Source organism: Octopus sinensis, linkage group LG14 (genome assembly GCF_006345805.1).
Source record: "Octopus sinensis linkage group LG14, ASM634580v1, whole genome shotgun sequence".
Taxonomy (NCBI): Eukaryota; Metazoa; Mollusca; class Cephalopoda; order Octopoda; family Octopodidae; genus Octopus; species Octopus sinensis.
In genome coordinates this window covers 30,123,132-30,130,631 of record NC_043010.1, presented here as the reverse complement: position 1 = coordinate 30,130,631, position 7,500 = coordinate 30,123,132, and the positions used below count along the sequence as shown (strand labels likewise).

The window sequence follows — 7,500 nt, the reverse complement described above, 5'->3', positions numbered from 1 at the left end:
TCAATAATTTTAAACATGCCAGCCACTAAAGCAAATATTGACATAGGATTTATTATCATAAGAGGAAAATTTCGCCATTTTGTTAACGAAAGGAACAGAACTTCGTTTATCTGAGGATTCTCACTCGCCTGTTTGACTTGTTTGAAAAAATTCTGTCTAGCGTTGTTACAGTTGAGGTGGAAATGTCATCGAGAAATCGTTTCCTCGTAATTCTGTCTCCGAAAATAGCTATCATTGCCTAATTTATTCATGACGTCTTAAGAACCATCCTGTTTTAGAGATATAAACTCATATAGAATCAAGTCCATTGTTAAGGATGTGATTGGACGACACCGCCCCCAGATTTACTCCGCTTTAGTGACTCCACTTTCGTATTAATACCAATTAGTGCGCACACCCAGAATATTCTGAAGGACCCCAGACAAAAAGGGTATTCGGTCGATCATGAAATCTTATTGCAGAATTAAAATTAGTCCGACTAATCCCTTTCACTGTTCTTGAATTTATCGGATGTAAAGACAAGATGGTTACAAATGACTATTACGTGTAGCGTTTGGTTTAAATATACAGATGCCTTAATAATAGAGTGTAATATTGAAACAACGTTATGAATGCGCCAGTAATTTTACATACTTACAAACACACACACACAAATATATACATGCATGCATACATGCATACATACATACATACATACATACATACATACATACATACATACATACATACATACATACATGTGTGTACACTTGTGTGTGATATTCGTGTGTGTGTGTGCGCGCGCTTGTGTGTCTTGTTCGTGCGTATATATATGCGTGTTTATGAAATTGATCGTGTTTTATTCTCCCTAGTGTTGATCCGAAAGTCAAACTTGTGAGTCTCTAAGGAGAATGAAACAAGACTAGTTTCGTAAGAGTCATCAATTTAAAATATGTATGCATGCATGTATGTATGTATATATTATATAGATATATATGCATGCATGTATGTATGTATATATTATATATATATATATATATATATATATATATAATATATATATATGCGTGTGTGTGTGTGTGTGTGTGTGTGTGTGTGTGTGTACGTGCGTGCGCGCGCACCCATGTTGTGTATAATAATAAATTTTTCTTCTTACTTTTCTGTTTCTAATGCCGAATAGGAAACCTTTTGACAACGATAGTATCGCCTTCAGTGACCTGTTCAAATCCAATCAAATCCACTCTCAGATACTTGTTCACTTCTTTTCGTGATTTCTTTGTAATAATCACAGATCAATTCTAGGTAGATGAATGTACCAGTGTTATATATATAAATATATCCTATTTTCCACTTCAGGCTTGCGGCGATTTGTTATCACCAAATAAAATCCAAGCAATATCTGATTTATGAATTTATATTAACAGCTGTCAACAGATACTTTATCTGCAGCCTCGCATGAGCCAAAATAATATTAACTCAGTCTATCTACATCAACACTAATTTAGCGACAATTCCATACTTGTCATGCAGTGTGTACTGTAAAAAAAAAAAAAGCCAACGATGACTCTGAGATTTTTAACCAGTCTTCATTCACTTCTGATGTGAGATGTCTCATCCACTACTTATCACCTCTAAAATTTTCAAATTATTTATGACTAGTTTGTTTTAGGTAAGACAAACTTGAGTGCTTTTTTTTTGTTTTTGTTTTTTGGGGTTTTTTTCACATTCAAATATCATCTACGAAAATCCACGCGTATATTATGCAAATGTACATTTGAATAATGCTGTGTAACGTCTTACATCTTTACTTGTTATCAATGAACAGCTGAAGCCTATACGTAATAGAGTTGTTAAAACGAAGTTACGTAGTACATTCACTCTGTTTGTTTCGCTTGGAAACTGTTAGTTTCTTTTAGAACTATTTGTTGTCAATGGCTGTACCACCCTTTTAGATGGCGTGATAACAGACAGTAAATGTCGTCCGTGTTCCTGTTTTCTTTTTCCTTTAAAAGGATGAGGAGCTGAGGAGAAGGGGATTGAATTCAATTTAGATTTACCAAACGACGATAATTCGATGAAAGACTTCTAAATAAATAACGACAAATTTGTAAACAAATTGCGAATAAAAGCGCTTCGAATATTGACAAAACTGTTAAGTATCTATTTGATTTACCCTCCCTATTTGTTGACATTGTTGCTACCGCTACTATTGCTACTGTTTCGTTGCTGTAGTTGCTTTAATTATTTAAAATATTACTACTGATTTCTTACATTATTTCAAAGTGAGAAATCCAGTGAAGGGGAACAATCAATTATTTTAACCTTAGTGCTCAACTTGGGTTTATCGACCTCAGAAAGGCAAATGACTAAGTCGACATCGATGAGATTTGAATGCAGAAATGTAAAGAGACATTATTATTAAACAGAGCAAGGTTGTTTTCTCTCTCTCTCTCTCTCTCTCTCTCTCTCTCTCTCTCTCTCTCTCTCTTCCTCTCTCTCTTTCTCTCTCTCCTGCAAATGTAACTTTACTAGTTTCTTACAATTAAACGGTAGATTGCAGCTCCCGTTTTTTGAACCAAATATTACCAAGATTTAGTGTTATCCACAAAATATTACATATTTAGACTTTTCTTGTTCGAAATGGACTGGGTTAGTGATTGCTTCACTTCCTCCGGACCAAGTATGTGTAGTGTTGCATTTATCAAGCGTATTGTCTATTATACTTGTTCCTTTTTGAGAATGACATCTCTCTTGTCAACAATTACAGCGTGGAAGTCAAATATCAGCCATTCAAAAACACACATAAAAACTAAATTCACTTCAACATTTTTTATTTGGTGCTCACATTTTCGTCGCACCAAATGCAACCCGGTCACTGACATAATTCCACTGCAACTGTTAATGCCAATGACTAGGTTGACGCAGATATTTGATACTAAATAATGAATGTTTAAGTGAAATTAACAATTTTTCTGTCATTTTGAATGGCTAATATATATCTTCAATGTTATAATTGTTTTAGTTTTGACACAGATCAAATCACCTGCAAGTACAACACTAGAAAGTACATCTCCGAAATTATTCTTTGAATTTTCTTAAATATGCTTTTTTTATTGTTTTATTCTTTTATTTTTTCAGTCATCAGATTCCGGCCTTGCTGGGGCACTGTCTAGAAGAAATTTAGTCGAACGAATCGACTCAAGTACTCATTTTTCCTTTAAAGCCTGGTATTTATTCTACCGGTCTCATTTGCCGAGCCACTAATATATAACGAGGACAAGGTAGTTCGGTGGGACTGAAGTCATATATAAGACTGGGGCCTTGGCAATTCAGCACTCAATGGCCGCCCGCCGCAGTGAACACTTCGCCCTCTTCCCTAAGTATTTGGGAAGAAGAGCAGAGAAAATTACAATACAGGGGGTGCCATCAGAACTAGATTTGTGGTGAATTTTCGGTTGTGTGGTATTGCATGAAAATGAAACTCTCTTGGGCGTCAAAAGAACGAGGAGGGAGACTGGGTGAACTTCTCCATGTAAAGCCCGACCAGCTGGAGAGGATTCCAGACCTGACCTCCCTGCCGAATGGAATAGAAGACTGAAATGCCATATTTGTGGAATGACGGATCATCGAAGAGTATTCTGCACACACAATAAAAACAAAGGGGGAGCAAAGAATGCCCCCACCGCTATCATCATTCAAATTCTGCCGAAGTCGACTTTGCCTTTCATCCTTTCGGGGTTGATATAATCGACTTAATCCGTTTGTCTGTCCTTGTTTGTCCTCTCTGTGTTCAGCCCCTTGTGGGTAGTAAAGAAATAGGTATTTCGCTTGTCGCTACATTCTGAGTTCAAATTCCGCCGAGGTCGACTTTGCCTTTCATCCTTTGGGGGGGGGGTCGATGAAATAAGTACCAGTTACGCACTGGGGGTGATAAATTCGACTATCCCCATTCCCCAAATTGCAGGCCTTGTGTCTATAGTAGAAAGGAATGCACAAAACACAACTTGATTTATGTTGGTCGTACAACAGAACAATTAAACAAACGATTCAATGGACTCAGATATGACGTCAGGCACAATAACAGTAGTTCGACAGAACTTGCTGAACACTTTGCATCAAATGGCTTCAATTTTGAAAAAAGCCTTGAAAATGCATATTCTAAGAAAATATTCTGAATCTGCTACACTTTCAGTACTCAAAATGCATGAGGAGAAATATGTTTGCAGGTTATTGACATCACGCCCTGGAGGAATAAATAAAATGACAGAATTTCGTCATATTTACACAAAAATGTTTGATAAAATATTTTTCTTTTTCCTTTTCTATTTTCTTTTTCCTTTCCTTTTCTTTTTTCCCTTTTCCTTTCTTTTCTTTTTGGTAGTTGTAAACTTGAAATTTGAAAACTGATGGTGTCATTCCAAGAATGTGAGAAGGCTGATTGCTCTCATTCATATTTTAATTTTGAATTTTTATCACTTTCCATTTTGAACTCGACAAAGACAGGCTTGCTGTCGAAATAGCGTTCAACCAATAAAATGTCTATTTCAATCACATCGCACACTTCGTATAGTTCTTTGTGAAGAGTTACGTCAACCCTTTTAAAACATCAAAATCAAGTAGATGGAGATGATTGATTTTATATTACACCGAATAAGAATTGGAACATTTAGAAATTCTGGAAGTTACCAAAATAGTCGGGTGTCTAAAGAAAATCGTAATGTAAATTACAGTTTTTGTGTTTTATTTCTTCTTGTCAACCCTGTTAGTTTCGCTAGACCCCAGTGTTGAGCCCAATCCTGGGCCAATGGATTTTGTACTATTCAAATGCGAATCAGAAAATGAGAAATCGCTATTTGTATCAGTAAAAAACTTAATCGTTTGCGTGCTAAAATCAAAAGCCATTTATCATTTCTGGAAACATGCAAACAACAAAAAGTTATACCGGACGGTCTTACATTAAATATACCAGTGTGTGCATCACAGCCTGACGATTTATTGCTTCAAAATTTTAAATTGATTGGTCAGAGCAATTCATTTAGCATAATGGAAGCTATTATTGAACACTCTCGTTCAAAATTATTATTGCTGGTGCAGATATTAAGAAGATTTTGGATGTCCTTGAACAGGTATATTATTTAGAAATTGTTTCAGCTATTTGTGTAATTGTTTGCTGAACTTTGAATAAAACCAAATTTCGTTCCTGAAGACAAAAATAGGTAAAGAAGCAGAAAAAGCTTATTTACCATTCCTCCGAGCCAGTCGGCAAGGGGAAATTTTGGTTGAGAACATTTGCTTTGAAATATGAGAAGTCGTTTTCAATTTCAGGACAAATGTCATGTGACAAACTTATTGAAGCCGGGTTGAAAATCATAGCGGAAAATTTTCCTGAAATTCCAATACAACCAACCATTTTTTCTCACACGGAATTTCTAACATACAGTCCACACCGCACATTATTCATTCATCACACCAGGAACAATCATTTTGTGATTTGTCGACCAATTTTTTCGGAGATGTTTATATTTATGACATTTTGAACTTACCAGTACCTCAGGGACTAACAGCACAAATAACAATGCCGTACTCACCACAAACAAACATAATTCCTACAGTTCAACAAATTCATATTACTAATCCCCAAGTTGTCGTATATTATTGTGGTCTTTTTACCCTGGCGTACACATTTGAACTGGTCATTGGAAACGCTCCAGAGAAGTTTTTATTTGACCAGTCCATTTCGCCTCGAAAGTAAAGGTTTTTCAATTGCCTACAAAAACCACAGAAGCCACTCACTTTCTATCACCCACCCAGAAATGGATTACTTCTAGAAAAACGACTAAAAATTATGACTTCTCACTTGAACATTCAGAACAATTATTATCACCCAATGGGTTCCGTGTTTTAAGTGAAGATTTCGTGCAAATCCCAAAAGGTAATCGGGAATTTAATGAAAGTAAGACTGAAAACCACTTGCCCAAGAAAATCAATCACACTAGCGAATAAATTGGTCATAAATTTATCTAAAACTTTTACCTGACGATGTCTGTCTTGGAGCTTAGACTGAGTTTCTGCCCAAGCACTAAGAATTTGGACAACAATAAACTAGCTCAAGGGCTAGGAATATTTTTTTGAGAAAAATGGTAACGAGGAGTCAGAAAACCCTATATTTACTGAAAATTAAAATGATAATGGTCGAATCTATTGAAAATAATCCCAATTAGGATAAAGTTCGGGATAGACATTCACAAGCACTAATGGAATTTCTTGAATCTTGTCAGACAGGCATTAGGGAAAAACTTAAAACAAGTGGAAGTCCTGGAATAATCTCACAAATTCCCAACGTTACGTACTCTGCCGTCTAACTAATAATGATTCTATTGTTATTAAAATGGCAGATAAGGGAGGCGCTATTGTAATTATGGACAAAAGTGAGTATACTTCAGCTTATGAAAAATTTTTAAGTGACAAAACTTCATATGAAGAATTACCTGTCGATCCCAATTATAGAGAGGAAGTTGACAAAATAATTCTGAAAATGGAGGAAAACAATTTCATTAATAAGACTAAATCCAGGATTTTACGGTTAGAAAGAACACCTGTATTTTATGGTCTCTCCAAAATATACAAAATGTTCGAAAGATTTCTTCCAGTGCCCCTAATTTGCAGCGTAAATGAATGTGGTACAGCCAAAATTTTGGACTGGCTGGCTGGCTGGCTTTCTACTCCCTGTCGCACCCAGAGACCTAAAGACACAAGTTAGAAGTAGTCCTGGTAAAGCAGGCCTCAGCCGGATTTCAACTAAGTGCCGAAAGTCATAACAAAAGCTGTGAGGCCTTGTCTCCGACTTTCAAACGACTCGGCCAATTAACTCCTTTGTTGGAGTATGCTAAGAGCAACTTAATTCACTCGAGCCATTCTCACGTTCAGTAAATTTACTGAATAGTAGCACTTCTCTTTCTCCCTCTCTTTTCCTCCTTCCCTCCTCTCTCTCTCTCTCTCTCTCTCTCTCTCTCTCCACTTTCATCTTCCTCCCTAAGTGTAACTTGATGTTGATGACCTAACCTTGGACTTCACTTAACCTTCAAGTGGATACGGAGAGACACGATGACAAATGGCCTCTATATTTGCCCACCGTTCATAATTTTAGAATTATTCGTATTGTTGGTGTGGTTACAAATAACAGAAAAGATGGCGATGGAGTGGCAACATCGGTAAGACGTTGGGGAAATGCTTTGTTATATATAGCTACGTCTTTTTACGTTTTGATTTCGAATCCCAGTAAGGTTAACTTTGACTTTCATCTTTCTGGAACGGATGAAATAATTACCAGACAGGAACTGGGATTCGCGGTTTTTAATCGAATCTATCCTTCTCAAAAGTTTGTGGCTGCGAACCTACCTGGTTTAAAATCAACATTCTTTTATTCTTTCTAAGTCTGCTGCTAATACTGTCTTATTTTCCCCTTGAACCGCTAAATTACGGTACGGTAAAAAGTCAACACTAGTGGTTAACCGGTCAGAG

General features: G+C 36.3%; 1 long non-coding RNA gene across 1 annotated transcript in view; it reads right to left on the bottom strand.

Moving 5' to 3' along the window:
* Nucleotides 1-1,685, bottom strand: part of LOC118766135 — a 17,098-nt gene extending 15,413 nt beyond the window's left edge. The window contains exon 1 of the long non-coding RNA XR_005002045.1: nt 1,136-1,685. This is a non-coding gene — a long non-coding RNA (uncharacterized LOC118766135). The remainder of the gene's footprint in view (nt 1-1,135) is intronic.
* Nucleotides 1,686-7,500: the final 5,815 nt, after the last annotated feature.